The sequence below is a fragment of the Anser anser genome (assembly GCF_964211835.1).
Source record: "Anser anser genome assembly, chromosome: 3".
NCBI lineage: Eukaryota > Metazoa > Chordata > Aves > Anseriformes > Anatidae > Anser > Anser anser.
The window spans coordinates 68,122,327-68,141,082 of NC_139722.1; the positions used below are offsets into that span (position 1 = coordinate 68,122,327).

The 18,756-nt window shown below is 38.5% G+C and overlaps 1 long non-coding RNA gene across 1 annotated transcript; it reads left to right on the forward strand.

The window, feature by feature from the left end:
• The first annotated feature begins 7,772 nt into the window (after positions 1-7,772).
• LOC310897718 lies at positions 7,773-16,149 on the forward strand. The gene is made up of 2 exons (XR_014582501.1): positions 7,773-7,867; positions 15,249-16,149. It is a non-coding gene; the product is annotated as an uncharacterized lncRNA (long non-coding RNA).
• Positions 16,150-18,756: the final 2,607 nt, after the last annotated feature.

The following is an 18,756-nucleotide window of genomic DNA, read 5'->3' on the forward strand; positions in this document are numbered from 1 at the left end:
CTTGTCAGCAGTCTGTTGTCTTACCCAAGAATCAATTGGGTAAGTATTATTTAGCTAAAGTTGAGTTTTAGCTATAGCTAAAATAATGTAAGGGACTAACAATTTAATAGCAGAGGTAATTGAAGTATTGACTAGCAGTGGCTCAGGTGCTGGTGTAGACATGAGCATGAGTTTCCTCCCCAGAGCACACATGGGTGGCTAAGTGTTTTCCTCTCCTTTAGAGGTATCTGAGGCTACACTGTTGAAAGTGATAGCTTTGGTTTCGGATGGAAAACAGTTATAAATGTTTTTCAAAGCTTCTTGTGAATAGCACATGCATGACTGGTGGATAGTGAAGATGACATATGGGGGATAAAAAGTCAGCTGAGATATTTTTTAGTTTCCTTTTCAGTAAAAACATGTCCCATTCTGCAGCAGTTGAAAATGAACTACTAACTCAAAGGTACATGTAATCAAATGATCATCTGAAGTACATCACACCTGGCCATCCAGCATGTCTGAAATGTCCATGCAGATAGTCTCCCCTCCCTCAGACATGCATCTCTGTCCTCAAAAGCCAACTGCACTGGCCAGGATACATATTTCTCCACAGCTCCCCTTAAGACACATACAGACGACAGATTCACCAGGGGGAGAGGAAAGGGAGACTAATGCATACTTTGGTGAAGGTGCAGTAAGATTCCTTGGGGATACAGACCGGTTTGGGGGCGTATGTCCTACCTTATTCTTGAGGTAGCCCACAATGTGATGCCTCCTCTTTCTGCCTGTAGTTTACGCCAACATCAACTTTTACCTATGCTTCTTTTATCTGACATTTTGATGCAATTCTCTCATGATACTTATTTTTGTTTAAGACATCTTACTTTATGGTCATTTATTTCATTGGCCTCAGAAGGATAACTTGTCTGGCTTTTACTTTTTTTCTGTCATTCTGTTATTCATACCAGTTATTCTTGCTGCAGGCTGCTCATTTATTAAAGGCTTACCATGGTGAACTCAAAGACCCAGCAAGGATCAGAGGAACAGTGACAGGCAGAAAAAACCTAGTGGAGGGTGATATGGAGAATTGGCTTCTCCCTAAAACCATCCAAATGATGGGGGAAGGATTGTCTTTGGAGTGAAACCCATCCAGATGAGTCAGTTGGGAAGGACCAAAGCCGGGGAAGAGAAGGAACCAAGGTGGACTGGGGAGGAACAAGAGTGGAAAAAAAGAGTGAAAAATGGGAAGACGGGGCCAGCTGAGTGTACAGGTCTACAACTTGTCTGACTGAGCCCTGTGCTTGATCACCACAGTTGGTCCCCTACCCTGTATAAATCTGATTTCTGACTGCCTCCTGCGTGGCCGTGCTCTCTGCTTTGCACGTGCAGGTGTGAGCACCACAGGGCAGGAGCAGAGCGTGCCACCAGCAGGGTAAGCCGTGACCTCGGGGCTCCTAGGTGCTGCTGCCAGCGGCTGGAGCAGGGCAGAGGGCCGGGGACTGCTGCTGGACAGGCTGAGGGCCTGAGGCCCACCGTGGGAGCGACCCATTTGTTGTGGGGGCCATATTGCAGTAGCGGTCTCCAATCCCTACCAGTGGGAGAGGAGGAGCAGGATCAGGGATCAGGCCACCCGTGCTGTTCACCTGAGTGCTGTGAGCATGCAGCTGGGTGCTGGTAAAGACAGCACTTTTTCTCTGTGTCAAGCCATTCATCTGTAGAGATGTGTAGTGTGAGCACGCACATGAAGCCAACAGGAAGGTGTGCTCTACCTCACTGCTGCCTTCACCTTCCCTGGGTACAGGGAACCACAGCAGCCTTGCATCCATGAGGCTGAGACAGGAGGAAACCCCTGGCTCCAAATGTCCATCAGGTGCAGCTACTTCAAACACATACAAAAACCATTAACGCATTTAGTTTTGATGGGTTGCTTGCTACCTAATAAATTACGTTCTGTCTTTTTTCACTCCTAGCTCATTTCTACCTGACACTCTGTGCAAGGGGCTCAGAAATTTCTGCCCTGCCAGTGGTCTCTAATCCTGTTATTCAAATCTTCCACTAAACAGTTTACTTTTCCATCTGCTGTTTCTGCCTTACATCTTTTCTCTTTTTGAAGAAAGAAGCTAATGTTATCTATACAAATAAAAAAATAAATATGTTTGTTATGAAAAAGGAAAGGAAAGGGAAAGAAGAGGGAAAGGGAAGGATATGGAAGGAAAGGGCAGGGCAGGGCAGGAAAGGGCAGGGCAGGAAAGGGCAGGGAAAGGGCAGGGCAAGGGCAGGGCAGGGCAGGGCAGGGCAGGGCAGGAAAGGAAAGGAAAGGAAAGGAAAGGAAAGGAAAGGAAAGGAAAGGAAAGGAAAGGAAAGGAAAGGAAAGGAAAGGAAAGGAAAGGAAAGGAAAGGAAAGGAAAGGAAAGGAAAGGAAAGGAAAGGAAAGGAAAGGAAAGGAAAGGAAAGGAAAGGAAAGGAAAGGAAAGGAAAGGAAAGGAAAGGAAAGGAAAGGAAAGGAGGAAAGGAAAGGAAAGGAAGAAGAAGCAAGTCTCGGTTGAGGATTCTGGGCTATACCTTTTATCTACAACATATTTTTCTGGGATTAAATTGACAATCAAATTAAACAGATTGCCTTTGATATTATAGCAATGCCTGAAATGGAGAATAAACATCTAACAATAATATCTATTTTAAAAATGATGAATCCTGGATACACATCAGCCTTGGTAAATGGCTATATTCACAGGAATGGCATGACAAAAGCAACAATAATAACAAAAACTGAACTCAAGTGAAAATAAAGTGTGGACATGTTCAACAAAAATCTTGGCTGTGATAAGAACTTTCTTCATTCTTGACCATTTACCCCAGATAACATTTTTACATAGGAAATGTAAGACGGTTCAGGCAATTCACTGGAAGATTGTGTGTGTCAAGTGAATTAAATAACGTATGTCAGACCTGTGCGTAAAGTTCTCACTCAGAAATCAAATAAAACTTTATTTTCTCTCTGGGAACTAAACTGCAGCATTTGGCTCCAGTGATTAGTTCCAGTGACTGGATACGAAGACACAAAGTTAGTTTTACCAAGCTTGGACTATAAGGTCCTGAAGGGATGATACAGAAGGGCTTGAAACCCTGCTGGATCTGTGGGAGAATAAATAATTGTTATAATCTGAGGCTGCACACCAGGAATTTAATTGAATGCATCAACTTATCTCAGAAAGGATATTAGGAGTCCATAGGAAGATAATGCCTTTCAGGTATACCTGTCAGAATTTCTAGAACTGTAAGATTGCTCATAGCCATGATTTGCTCTTTATGGAAAACGGTATGCATATGCTTTCTGCTGACTCTTTTAAATTGGTTTCAACATATCTGCTTTTATATCTTAGAAAAATCCCTATGAGTGAAGTTATCAAAGTCAGAATCAAAAGCAATTAGCTGAGATACTGCATTTCAACGTGCTCATAAATCATCTCTATATGCTTTGCAAGATGTTGATATTGTGACCTATATTTTTAAAAACTCTTCTGCTTAGGCTAACATGTATTTTTTTATTATTATTTGGAAGTTGTTAATAATTTATTTTTATGTTCCCTGAAAGACTTGTTCCATATGCTGTCGGATGGAATAATTTGCTTGGAAAAATAAACAGAAACAGAAGAGGAAAATTTAGAATGTGAAGGCAAGGCAATGGAAGGAATGGAAGGGGCAAAGCCTCAGAAGGGGAAAAAGAAAACTAAAACTGAAGAAAAGAAAGAGAAGATGAAACATAAAGAGATCGGGTTCCTCAGCAGCAGAAGAAAAAGTGGTCCAAGCAGAATTAGCGGAATGACATGAGAAAGTCCAGGAAAAGTACATGAGAAAAGTCCATAAAGAAACTTAAAGGGAGAGAAAATTACCAAATAACTTACTTAAAACAACTTTTAGATGAAAGCTGAAAATATAAAATTTTGCATGAATTCAGTGACTTCTAAAGCCAACAAGACTAGTTAGATAATGTTATATGCCCTGTTTCTATAAGTTGTATTTTTCTAAATGAATTCCTGGTTGAATACCTTTATGGAAAAATGTCAAATACCTTGATTTAGAATGCTTGTAGCAGAAGGGCCAACAAAACTCTTGGATTATTTATTTTTTTTTTCCCCAAGGTTTATTGCACGCATTTTTACATCTATTTCAGTCTAAATTGGTCTAACTTCAACTTTAGCTCAAAGCTCTTTCAAGGAGATTGAAGAGCCCTCTGTCAAATTTCTGTCTTTATGAGGTACTTAGGCTTAAATGAAATAATTTCTATAATAAGAAAAGTGGTTGAAGTTTTCCAAGTGTCATTATAAGCCAAGTTTTTAAACCTATTTCATGACTCCTTTCTTGCCCTCCCTTTCACTCTTCCTCAGTTTGTTAATACCCTTCTTCAAATAGACACAGTAGTCTGGTAGCAGGCAGAGATGGCAATCCCTCAGGGTTTCTATACAACATTCTGCAGTTTCTATACCTGAAGACAGCACTAACCTTTTGGTCAAGGATCTAGGTGCAACTGAAATTCTGTTGGAGCCAGTACTGGGTCTGGGATTTGGGTTACAAGCCTGGATGACTGCAGCAGTGGCTGCAAATATTGCTATTGACTGAGAAAGTCAAGGTGGTTCAAGTTCATTTACAACTGTGCACATATATGACCTAACCTTGCCAAATCCTTTAAACATTCATTTCAAAATAGCAATGCTTGTTCTGGATGTATGACATCTAGACATCATTTCAGAATAGATGCCTTTTCGTTTGGGTGTTCCATTTTGTTGGTGTCAGGCAGACAAGTAATCTACAGCACTATACAACATTAACACTATTTTCCCTTTGTCAACAAACTATTGATCTCAGAACCAATTAGTTAAATTTGTTTGATTATAACTTTTTTATGATGGTGCAAATCTTTAATTGTTACTTTTCTTCAATGTATTTAGATGGCCTGGTTTCAGATATTTATATTTATATATATATATATATTTTTTTTTTTCCAGAAATGACTGGTATCAGTGTGAAAGACATTTCTCATTCAGCCTAGCTAGCCTTTAAAATGGATGCCTCAAATGTCACATATCTCCAGCTCTCTGGATTTTTCCAGAAGTTTCAGAGACCTACTGAAGTTCCCTGTTCCTGGCTTAGAAATCTTACCGGCTGTTGCTGCAAAACTCCTCATGTGGGCTCTCATGCCAGTTTAGTCATCATTGGTTTTGTGTCCCACTGAGTTACTATTAAATTACTATCTTTGTTTTCTAGGTTTTTTGTTAGATGCAGAACAGAGATATTAAATTCTCTTTCATTTATCTCTTTCATTTGTCTGACACTTCTATGATTTTTCTCTTCTTGGCCATTAATATTGATAGGATTTCTTCTCTTTCTCTTAAACTTAAATGTTTTATTATTCTCTTTAGCCCCGTTTGCCCTAGATTTTGTGTTTTCTGCTTTTTGTGTGTGAATTCTCTAGAGCAACTAGGCTCTACTGGTTCTAATTTCATTCCCAGTTAAATAGATTAAGCAAACTATTATCCTGTAAAGTCTGCATGTGTTCACATCCTGAGAGCCACCACTATCCTCCTGTTTCTTAAATCTGAAGTGTATCCTTCACTTAAATATGTTTTTGCTGTAAAGAAATAGGTTTTTGTAACAAGATTATTTTTAGAACTCCCTTGTCATGCACCCCTTTTACAGAAGAACCAGAGATAATCTTTCAGCTGTATTTCATAACAGAGTGATGATGGAAAATTGTTCAGATTTGTGAGCTGAACAGCAGAAGAAACAATACCCATGAAAACAAAACTATGTCCTTTTGCACAGGAGCAGCATAGTATGGCGCAGCTTTAAGGACGGGATAAGGAATAAGGAACTTTTACATGCAAACTGCACACCCTGGGCACTTGTGAACAAAGGTGTGTTGTTATTTCTAGGACTCACATGACAGCAGTCTTAGGCATGTGTATTTCCCAGGTGAATATGAGCGCTATCTTTTTCCACCCTCCATCAGAAAGACTACACTATCAGGCACAGTGAACTTGTGTTTCATGGCTAACATGGGAAGGGTGGGAGAATATGGGAAAAGCTTCACTCCAATTGTACCTGTCAACTATCTCGCCACCTGCAAGATGGAAAATGTGCTGTATAAGTTAGTCTTAGCTACAAGAAGAGTTGAATGCAAATCATTTGGAGTACTACATCTACCCCATTACTCTTAAATTCTGCTTTGAGATAAACAAGATGCATGAGAAATTTTGATTTTTTTTCCTTTTCTTTTTATTTCTAGTATCAACATCTGTTAATTTTCTGAAATATTATTTTAAGGCAAAATTATTGGTGCTTCTATTAATTTTATATTATTTTTATTTTATACAAAATAAATAAATAAATAAGAAATGGTAAATGTAAGGCTCCTGCCAACAGATATAGCTTATCTGCAGAGTAAGATTCCTTCTAATGAATCTCAGAACCAATTATAGAATGTAATTGTATGTGCAGATGAAGAAATCAAGTACCTAGTATGTAAAAAGGGAATGAAAAGTGCTGTGCCCTGCAATCAAGCACTACCAGAGCTTAATCTGTGTAAACTGCTCTTTTATAACAAGTTATCATAAAAAAGCAATTAGCATAATTTCTCATTCTTTGGAAAATGGAAAGACTTGTGAGGCATTTGCTGTGAGCCCAGTCAAAGAGCTGCACTGTAATGACTCGGTGTGTGAAATAAGGGTCTTTATGTTAAATATGTCAAATTAAATTTTGAATGGAAATTGGCTATAATCCACGTATGATACTCCTAAATTTAGCGTTGTAGCAAATAAGTAGGTAGACTTGCCACACATTTTAGGGTACTAAAGAAAGCGATTTCCAGAAGATTTAATGTAAAAACAAATTAATTCACTCCCTTGTTTCCAGAGTACAAAAAAAAAATCCTCTTTTTCCTCTGAGACATGCAATAAGAGCATATGAGATAAAAATTGCACTGACCACAAGAAGGAAAGTGCTTTTTGGATGAGTAGAGCATTAATGTTAGTAGTAGAGTATCATATCTCAAACTAAGTAATGGGTAGTTTCCAAAATACAATATACCATTTCTGAGGAAGGATATTACATAACCCAATGGGGGGAAGGAACAGAAGGAAAAGTGATTCCCAAAACAGTGGCATATGGCAAATGATCCCTGGTACAGCTTTCTGGATTTCACTGTGTTATTTCTAAAAATGGCTAGTCCTAAAATCCTAAGAGAACTGAAGGTCCACTCTGCAGGAAACATGAGATGGTCTTGTGAACTTCATCTCCTTCCTCAAACTCCAGAAGGTGTCTAAGTATCAGAGTGGGGCTGACCGGCCAGGACTTTGTCTGTGCAGTTCTTTTCACCTGCACAAAGGGGAACCTAAGTTCTCCCAGAAGCAGAAACACTGATGCCAGTTAATTACTGTTTCTTGACACATTTGTCTGCCAAGTGAGATCAATAGATTATAATGAGCAAGCTTCATCCCTGAATGGATATGTAGCAAGAAACTTCTAACTGTACACCACCAAGCACTTGCAGACATTTAAAGGTTGACAAAATGGATAAGATAACACTGTAGGTCATCCAGCTTTCATAAATAAGCAGAATGCCCTTAAACAAAGATACCCCTTGCCCAGGGCAAAACCGTCAGTCAAGGTCTGATAGCTAGAAGCACAGCAATCTATCATTTGGTGAGAAGGCTTAGATCACTTGATGAAGGTGATTAGTAAATCATCTAAAGAGGTTATAAAAGAGCCTCCCCCTCCCTTAAGGAAACCTCTAGTCTAGAACAGCAAGAGGAGAGGAGAGTTGCTGTTGGAGATACTTCAGGTAGTCTTCATCTGGAGGCTAGGAAACAGGCAGGCATAATGGGCTCAGGTGTGTTTATCTTCTGTTTTGTTATTTACTCTTTCCTGTCTTTCCTAAGAATAACAGTTCTCAGAAGTTCTGTGCAAAACATATTTGCGTGGTGTGCTTTACCTCCTCTGTACCTCTGAGGAGGTGACTTGTGAATCCACAGTCCCTTGAGTCTCTTGCTGTACATACCACCTGTGCAAGTTTGGACACTTACTTGTGGTTTTAAGTTCAGACTACCCTACTAGTGGAAGACCGGGGGGGAGCGGAGGCAAGCAAAATCTGTGTTGTAAAAAGGTCTCTAGCCTTTGAAAACATTGCATCTTTTCATACATACTTCTATCTGCCATTTGCACACAGTCTGCCTCCCACTGGTGTCTTCTGTCTCAGTAGATGGGGAGGATCCAAAAGAATCTCTGGCTTGGGGGTTGGACTCATTTGACTTCATCAGGAGGCTGCATTTGCTATTTAATTGGAAAGAGTGCTTGGTTCTGGCTCCCCTTCTGACAGCCAACAGATTATGAATATAGGGCCCCTTTCAGCTGGAAGCTAGGAGCCATTTCCCTGAAATGAAGGCAGCTGCAGCAGTTTAAATCCTTATGTGGAAGCTGTATTATTTCAGCTAGGATTTCATTTAATATTAACAACACTGACAGCAAAAATAAAGTTTAGTTTAGATCACTAAAAGAGAAGCATTTGTACCTAGCCTTAAGTAAAAGACTGTATGGAAACCACACCAGTAACCCAGCAGCCATGGAAGAGAAAAGCCAAAAATACTGTAACAGCTGTCCTGTTGATCAGCTTGTACTTATTCAAAATTGTGCAGATCTGACATTCAGTACAAAAATAACCATTTCCCAGTCCATTTGCAATTACATGGGGGAATTTGGTAAACTTTGCAATGTGTGCTTGTAAATAAACCTCCTTACCCCTGGAGAGAAGCATTCCTAATAAGTAATTAATTGAAGGATTAAGTTCCAACTCTTAAAAAATAAAATAAAATACAGTTTTGCAGGAGCTGATCGCTCTCCATATCCTGAGTTACTTTACATATTTGTCTCATTTGCTTAAGCAACGTCCGTTTTGGATCCAGATCACATTATTTATGTATTCTGGAATTGGTATTTATTCTAACCTTGTTATGCAATGGAAATTACCTATTTGACTGCCACACAAGGAAAGATAAGTTGCTTAGTGTCTCAGCTAAAAAATGCAAAAGTTGCAGGATCTCAGGACTGAAATATATTCTTGTTATAGACTTTATTACTATAGACTGTCTATAGATAAATAGACTTTTCATAAGCTTTTCTTTGCACAGGAGTATTTGTCAGTCACCATATGTCTTTCTTATTCTTTCTCCTTACTTGCTTTCTCCTTGCTCATAGCTTTGCTTCTTGTATGCCGATCTTCCTTTGCAAATCTATTTTAAAATCATTTTGAACACAATTGTTTTCTGTTACCTGTCAGGCTGTGGTGTGTATTGCTCTGCTTGCTGCTCTGTGTTTATTTTCTTGAAGAGCCATGGCAGTGCATGGGAAAGGGGAAGGCAATACTACCCAGTACAGTGGTTTCCCTTTAATTTCTCTGGTCAGAATTTCCTCTTCATCATTACTGTCTTTCCTCCAAGGATCAGATTGTACAAGAACAGTATGGGCTGTGTGAAGAGGAAGGTATGAACTAGTACCCACTGACATCCAAGAGGCCATTGACCTCCAAGAAATGGACACGGATGCAGTGCAGCTAAAAGTAATGAACATGAAAAAACAAACATCATTGTTCTGGCTGGGGTAAAGTTAATTTTCTCTGTAGAGGCTCACTCAATGCTAGCTTGGATTTTGGATGAAAATAGTGGTGATAACACACCAATGTTTTAGTTGCAGCAGAGCAGTGCTCACACAGAGCCAAGGACTCTTCTGCTCCTGGTGTTGCCCTGCCAGTGAAGAGGCTGGGGGTGCATCTGAAGCTGGAGGGGGACACGGCCAGGACACCTGACCCAGGCTGACCAGGGAGATATACCACACCATGTGGTGTCAAGCTCAGCAATAAAAACAGGGGTAAAGAAGGAGGAAAGGGAGATGCTTGGAGTGATGGTGTTTGTCTTTCCAAGAAACCATTATGAATGATGAGCCCTGATTTCCTGGGAGTGGCTGAACATGTGCCTGTGGATGATCTAAAGTTGTAAGGATTCAGCTTTTTTTTTTAATGTTTATTTTCTATATATTTTTAATTTATTATTATTATTATTATTTTAAATGTAGGAATTCTGAGTTAACCAATATATTTTCGCAGGAGGCTGTAAATTTGGCAGCAGAATTGACAGCTGATTAGTACAAGTGACGGGCAGATCTCACTGAAGTCAACAGAAGCTATAACTTACAGCATATCGTTTTTTCTTCAGAAATGACTATAAGAACCTTACTGCTGTATCCAAGTATTCAGGCTTCACTTGGTCTTTTTTTGTTTTATCAGGTTAAGTCTTTTCCCAGCTCAGCTGAAGTTCAAAAATATTGAGTTGCTCCTTGTGTAACAGTCAAGGACTTTTGAAGGATAGCTTTAACTTTTAACTCCAGTAACTCTACGACAATGATCAGCTTTTTAAAAGTCTACATGTGCATTTTTGTGTGAGTAACAATGCAGAAAATCTTTCTATTGTTTTTAATTCCGTCACAATCTGATTATCTGGAAAATAATAATAATTAAAAAAAAAGGCAAAAAGAAAGCAGCCCTCAATTCTGTTAAGTGATTAAAATAATTTGGATAAAAAAGGATAAATAATGGATTCAGAGTACCTTTTGATCAGTGCTTAGTAGGGTTGTCCTAACATCAGTAATATTAATCAAATCTGATGTTACAATTTGTGCTCAGTGAAAGTACTATATATGTAACAAAATTATACACAACAAAAATAAATGTCAGATATTCCACTTTCCCTGTAGTCTTAACAAGTAGGCAGGCTCTACATACAGAGCCCACCTAAAACAGGTTCCAGGATGTATACACAATTCTTAGCTGTGTATCTGGAAGACTGTCTTTTTTTCTTGCAAAGGGTTTCGAAGACAGATGTGTGAGTGTATTGCAAGGGAGAATGGACATATAGAATGAGACAATATGGTTAAATGACAGTAAAGATTATTATGCAATCGGATGGCCTGCTCTCTTTATTGGTATGATTAATCTGTTTTGTGGAAAGTCACTTTGCTGACCTATCTTTTTCAATCTTTCCAGACTAAATTATGTTAGCAGTATTACCTCTGCTTATCAAAAGCATTATTCAAAACTGACTTTATTTTTGCTCTACAAAACTCCTTCTGTCTTACCTTGAGTTGCCTCTTCATCTTATTTTTGGCTTTGAGATATTTCTTGTTCTGCATTTTTCATTTATCCATAAAGTTAATTTTCATTTGTTTGTTGCTGTAACTGGATCTTTTCTGTGCTATTTCTTCAGCATTTCTTCCACTCACTTCACCTTTTCTATTATATGATTATTTTAGTGGCCAGTTCTTGAATTAAAAAGAATTAAAAATTAGCACATGGACGATGCATCTGCTTTTATTGAACGTGCATGGAAGAGTTCCCTTGAGTGTGCTCCTGAAGTCTTCATATATATCCATCTGCATGGGATACAGACTATGGCTAAATGTCCAAAGGCAATCTTCCTTTAAGGAAATGTTTTGTTTTGTTTTGTTTTTAATACCTGTTTCCTACAGAGTGCTTCTCCCAGGAGGCAGAAGATCAGTTTTAAAATGTCTTTCTCTAAAAAAGTCAAAATCTTTTTCTCTTGCATTCAAAAGAGCAGCCTATCTGCTGGCATGGAGGAGGATAGAATCTGCTTTTCCTTTTAAAGCTCTTCTGAGGGCATGATGTTGTAGCGGACAAAAGGAACAAAGTAAAGGAAGACTGTCTGAATCACATGCTCATCTGGGAGAGGAGATTTCTGAGTGCTAGTCCCTGTTCTTACTAAAATTTCTGTATTTTTATACAGTTACCTAGAAGGTAAATTTCATTTCCCTGTCTTGAGGATTTAAAAGTCTTGGCTTTTGCTGATGTTTTGCTTCTTGCTGCTATCGCTAACTACCTAAGGGTCTTGAATTGTTCTCCATTGTATCATCCAAAGGAAGAAAATGCAAGTACATGAAACAGGTCAGCGAGTGCCTTTGGCACAGGGCTTGCAATAACCCAGCAGGTAGACTAACCAGGAGACCTGCAGGATTATGCTCCTGCACAACAAAGGCAGAAGGCAGATTTGAGCAATGATGGTTAGCCTGAGGCTTGCATGTACTTCACAGGACATCTTTGGCTACAGACCTCCGTGTGCAGACTGAAGAGCTGTGAGACCATGGGGTATATTTCTTCTTTCCAATTTTTATTTTTTTGTGGAAATCAGGGTGCAGGAGGGAGAACTGTAGTGTAGTGGGGTAAGAGTGCAGCCAGGGCATGCACCCAGGCCCTGAAGCTGGGAGGCACTCAATTGTCATAGCAGGAAATGAAGGAGGCAGTCAGAGGGCTCTAGCTGTGACATGCTGCATTCAATTTAAAAATCCTAATTTGTAGCAGAACGTAAAACCCAGAACATTTTAGTACTCAACTTATCTGATAACAGTTATCTGAAGTGACTGCTTGTTCTGGTCTGATCTGACCCACAGGCCCCATCTATATTTTCATGTAGGTGTTCAAAGCTGCTGTTTTGCGCCTGTGATGATGCTATACTCCCTGCCTGTTCCACATTTCCCTTTTATAGGCTGTACTGCAGATAAGCATGCAGTTGAACACTCAGTGGAAGCCCTCTCTTCTGCAGCTTTCAATATGCTTGTGTCACAGTCAGTCGAGCAGCTGAAGTTTGACAGTGTTGGCAGAAATTTTCCTTCCTATTACAGCAGGGCAGTGGCAAGTTCAAAAGCTGAGCCTGAGGCTCTGTTAACTAAAAGGCCTTGTTTATCGCACAGCTGATCACTTTTCTGAAGCACTGTCTGGCGTACAGTTCTTTGGCAAATTCTGTCACTTCCTATGTCTCTGAGTGCTGTTGTTGGAAACAAAGGCTTACGAATATTTCCAGAAGTCAACAGCAGTTAACCATCCATAAACCTGTTTACCCTGTTAAAGGGGTCTATGCATGCTTCCAAGCCACATGCCCGTTTTCTCTGTGGATGTGCAAAATATTCCTCTGATGCTTCAATGCCATTTTAGCTTCTCTTCCCACTAAATAAATGTATACACCTACCAAAGCTTGTCTGCTCATTGTAAAGCTTGTGCTTTACTGTCATCCGTCACTTCCTATGAAAAGCAGAAACTTGAATAACTGCAGCTTAGTTAGTACCCTCAGCAGCCCAGAATGCTTGCTGCCTTTCACACCTCCTCGCTGTATTTTATTTGTCAAGATACAGATTTAAACTGCACATGGACATGCAGTTTTGGGAGAAGGAGGAGATGGTAAACAAAAGAAATCAAACTGAGCTGCAAAAGAAGTCTTTATGTTGCTAGCAGAAGTTTATTGGAATCAGGTGGGAGGCAGAGCATAACAGGTTTCTTTCCAAGATCCATTCATACTGAATTTATTTATTTTGAGCTGTAGAGAAAGAGCAATCTATCCTGTCCTTGAGTTGCAGCTGTAAGCACAAATATAAACGGCTAATTAAAACTCACTTCCAGGAAAACCTCACAGTTTTGGAAAGGAAGAAAAATGCCTCTTTGCAATTTTACCTTGTATAGGAACATAACTAAAATACTAACAAGCAAGCAATATATAAAAACACTTCATGTAATTGATCCAAAAATGTCTGGGTTCATGAGGGTACTGAGACATCTGAAAGAAAGTCTGCTTCTGCAAACAAGATAAATCAAGGAAATACAAAAACAGAGCAATAAATCAAGATTTCTCACCAGGACCTCGAAGTGTCCAAAGGAGATAGATGTTCCTAATGTGGGATTTTGCACTAAGAAGAACAAGGAAAAATCAAGAGGTGCGAAGCAAGTAAGCAGTTGTTAGCAATACCAAAGAGAAGAAATGAAATGTATTTACAACTTAGCTACTTAGCTTTTGAGCCAAGTCAGAAAAGAGTTCCTGGCAATGGAACATCTTCTGTTTAACAAGAAACTATAACAAAGATGCACTGTCTAAATGCCAATAATTTAGATGGAATTTAAGGTGGCTGCTTTTGAGAGAAACTAGTTAACTCTTAGAAAACTTTAATAAGAATTGTAACAAGTCCTCTATCATTAGGAAAAAAAAAAAGCTGGCTAATTATATTCAGCAACAGATTATATTTTAGATAATTTCTAGGAGTGATCATAATGTTCTTTTCCTAGATTTACATTTTTATTTTTTAGAGTCAGAGTTATCTGATACTTCCACATGCATACACAAGTGAACAGCTAAGTAAAAGTTTTCTTTATCTGACTCATACCTCTGCAGATTGTACTATTTTACTACCTTATAACTATTTCTTACTTATGAAATGAAGCTGTGAATAGTGTTTCACCTATTTTGAGGTATGTAATCTAGATCAATTGAGAAACCTGTCTTTTTAACGTTTCTTCCTTTTACTAAATAATATCTATAAATAACATTGGAACTGTGAATTTCATGTGGGTCTTATAAGGAGATATAAATCATAAGAAAATGTATGAAGGATGATATTTTCTGCAGATAAACTTTTTCAACATGAAATAAATTCACATATGCTTCTATTTCGAGTGTTGTATTTTAAATGAAATGATGAAGCTGGACAATCATGCACTGTATAACTTCCTGAAGGGAGGTTTGTGATGAGGAGGGGGTCGACCTCTTCTCCCAGATAACTAATGATAGGACTCAAGGAAATGGCCACAAGATGCACCTGGGGAGATTTACATTAGATATCAGAAAAAACTTGTTCTCTCAAAGAGTGGTCAGGCACTGGAATGGCCTGCCCAGGGAGGTGGTGGAGTCACCATCCCTTGTGATGTTCAAGAAGCACCTCGATGAGGTGCTATGAGATATAATTTAGTAGCTTAGTGGGTAGTATTGGTGATAGGAGGACAGTTGGACTAGATGATCTTGTAGGTCCTTTCCAACCTATGTGTTTCTATGATTCTATGATAAACAAGTTGAGGTTCCTATCTGACAGGTGATACAATGTGGATGGACTAATTTCCAATGAATACTTTTCATATTTATTTTTGAGATTCTAGACTTCAGTTAATATATATTTCTTTCTAAAGAGATTTCTGCAAGAAATCAAAAAAAAAAAAAAGGAATGTGAAAACTAACTGAAATTTCCTATCATAGTTGCAGTGCAAGGGGAACTGCTTTTTTCTTTATCTACTAGTCAACTTAAGTTTCACTTCAAGTTGACGCTGGATGTGCACAGGGACTATGAAAGACACCTTTCCTTATTTTAGTATTAATCTTCTAACTTCTTGATTACAGATGGTGAAGACAAAGTTACATTTCTTGGAGGTTCATGGTGGAAGAACAGAAGGCAACAGACACAACCTGGAACATGGGAGATCCCAACTTGATTTTCCTTTTTCTTTACCATGACAGTAGGGTGATCCTTGGACATATTCAAATCTCAACTGTAGAGGAGTTTGAGCAACCTGCCTTCAAAAGACATTCCATGGGCAGGAGATTGGGTTAGATGAACTATGGAGGTTCCATTTCAACCTACTTATCTCTACAATTCCCAATAAAGTGTGAGAGACAATCTTTTACCTGAATCAAGTGGTGGAACTGCTTGCTTAAATATTCTTTAACATCTGAAAATGTAGTCTTTATTGATGTGTTAAAGCTTTCTTTTGGATGTAGCAAGTCATTAATTGCATCACAGTGTAACATCCCAGTGTAACAGAGGAGTCGATGACAGCTCCCTGTGACAGTGAACAGTATTTAAAGTGTTTGTTTTTCTAGTTTGTCACTGTCATGAATCTGATGAAGTCTGTCTAGCTTTGCACTGTCATGCTGAAAGGAGTAAATAACAAGAATATGAGAAGAGGACAAGTGCTTGCTGGAGGCTGGAGAGGGTACAGGGCTTACAGTTTAGTTGATTCAAAAGCATTGCCTGAGGAGTTTTTCTTCCTTACAAGCATTCAGTCACTTTCTGAACCAATGTACAATTTTAACATACACCGTTTACTAGGATGAGATGCTCAGAGTTTACTGTAACTTGTATGGAAAAAGTATTTCCTCATCTGGTTTGGACATGCTTTCTGAAATTTCACTTAATGGCCTCTAGTTTTGTTACTGCAAGAAGATAGGGAATCATTTATCTTTCCCTTGCATGTGTCGTTTTACAGATATCTATTTTATCTTTGCTGTCAGTAGAGGAAAATAGTAGTCCAGGTAAAGGTTTTCTAGTTTATTTTTTGTCCTTATGTATGTGAAGTCTTGGGAAAGATGGTGACAAAGCTGTGGAGTGGTATTGATGTCTATTCAGCAACTGAGAGGCTGATGAAAGTAGAAAAGTATCAATACTAGAACAACTGTATTTATTTTCTGAAACTTTGCAGAAACTTTTGCAGCTTTTCCCCAGCCCATGAGTCTTCCCACTCTCTCATTGAGAGAGTTCTTCTTTGTTGTTAATAAAATCTGTTATCTCTGAGGCATCACTGAATCCCATGTGCCAGTTTCACAGTAGTGGTCGTACACTATTTCACCACACAGACTTTTCTGTAAAAAAAAAAAAGTCATAATTAAGTAATCAGAGTGAGGATTCCATCTAGAGAAAGAATGGAAAATCAAATTAAAAAAAATAAATAAAAAGAAGCTTTACTCTATGCTTACAAACAAGATTTCCATTTAAATACTTTTCTAGTGTCCTCATCAAAGTCCACATCTCCTTTACTCCTCCTTTGACATTCATTTCCTCTTCTCTGCTTTCTTTCTCCTTGAATGTGCTTTAGTTGCCATTCATGCAATGGATGATAACCATATATGGATTGAATCTTAAATCTCTTATCCCCCAGAACTTTTTCTGTTACTTGTTACAACAGAGCAATTTTTTCTAAACAGGGGTCTTTTGTAGCAGCCATATTTAGGGACTGGTACTTCGGTTTGGACTTTTCCTATCTCTGCATGATGAATGTGAGCAACTAGAACATAATGGTGAGCTTTGTAAACAAAGGATATGCCAAATCTATTGATCCATTGCAGCTGATACTGCAGTAAGTTAAATTTGAAACACTGAGACTTCTGAAATGAACAGGAGCTTTCTGACAATTTTTCTCCTTATAGCAAGACAAAATTAGTTCTATAACAGTAGAGTACATAAAAAATGTGTGCCTTTCTCTCTCTCTTTTTTTTTTTTTTTTGGTTTGCATGCATGATTAAAAAGCACGTATTTTGGGAAATAATGGTGAATTTTGGAATTTTGGCCTCTTTATTTATTTTTTATTCAGCAAAAAAACTGTGATGCTCTGTAAGAGCAAAGGAAATATAATTATTATTGTTGGCCCAAGTTCAACTAGAAAGTACCACAGGACAAGACAGATGAGGGCAGCAGTAATGAGATACTTAGCTGTTTACTTCTAGGTCACTTACTTGAATCTGATCCAGGTCAATACTGCCTGAAATTTCTTGCAAATTGATAGCTGGTCAGTGGTTAAACATCAAATGAGTTGGCATTACCCCTACTACATTATAATTTATTTATCATCTTTAATTTTTGAAACTAAAATGGCAGATATTGCAAAAATAAAAGCAACTGTTGGTATAACTTTTGCTGCTTATTGGATGGTCACCAATGTTTTATCAAAGAAGTCACTGTCTCAGCAAGCACTATCTGCAAAGCTTTACCCCGCAGCCAGGTCCTAACATCCCTGCAGAGTTGGGATTTTTTTTTAAGTGACTGGGTAAACAACTCCCAACCACAGGGAGTAGAATCAGTTGACAGGAAATTCCTTTTGGAAAGTGGATAGGTAAGATTCCTAGCAACTGCAAGTGTATTGTCAGGGGTGTATTGTCAGGGTAGGTGGCATCTGGACCACCATTTCTTATCAACCTTCTTAGGCACACAAAATTTAGGAATTCAAAGCTTTGGATACTGTTTCCATAATGTGAAGCCTAGTTATTCTCAGAGCCCTCACTCCAAACCTTGTTTTCAAGATTTCAAGGTATCTGTCTGCTCTGTCTGCTAGGAGTCTGTGCAGGGTTTTCATCAAACCCTATTTGCATTCATCAAAGGTTACCAGGCTGCTGTTGTTTCAGATAAAATGGTTTTGTTGGAAAATTTCTGACCAGCTGTTCTCACAGCAACCTGTTTCTACTGCTGTTTGTATGAGGCTCTAATTTCTCTGCAACTGAAGATCCCAGACGATGGATGAATACAAAGTAATGGGACTAATACGGTGTATGCTAATCTTTTTGGCTCAAATGCTTCAGTTTTTGATATATCACATCCTCTAGTCATCGTCTGTTAACAATCTCTTTTTGCTAGCTATTTAAATTGAATTCTTTCAGGCATAGATGTCTGCCTCATTTTTCATGTTCAGCACTTTAAAAAAAACTCTGTAAAATAATAATTGTCTTTACTGCTTCCATTCCATGGAAGTCTTGTGACCAAAATGAAAGGAGGTTCTGCTCTAACTTTGTGCTCCAGCACTGGTAGAGAGAAGTTCCCAGCCCACTGTGTTCTTTTCACCCATGCACATCCCATTTACTCAACTCTTAAGTATATTAAATGATCTTTATCTTGCATGACTAAAATACTTAAAATATGCAATCCAATCACTTTCAACAATAAAAGTGTATAAAAGATAGAAGGACAATAGAGGTAAGAAAATTCTTTGTAACAGTAAAGAATGTCTACCATGGAATTACTTGTTCCTAATCTTGTGAGAATATTTTCTTTAAGGTCATATTCAGGTGTGATTCAAATTTATAGAGGTCCTCAGAGTTATGGTTTACTTCCCACTGGGATAACAGTCAAGTTGACCTACTG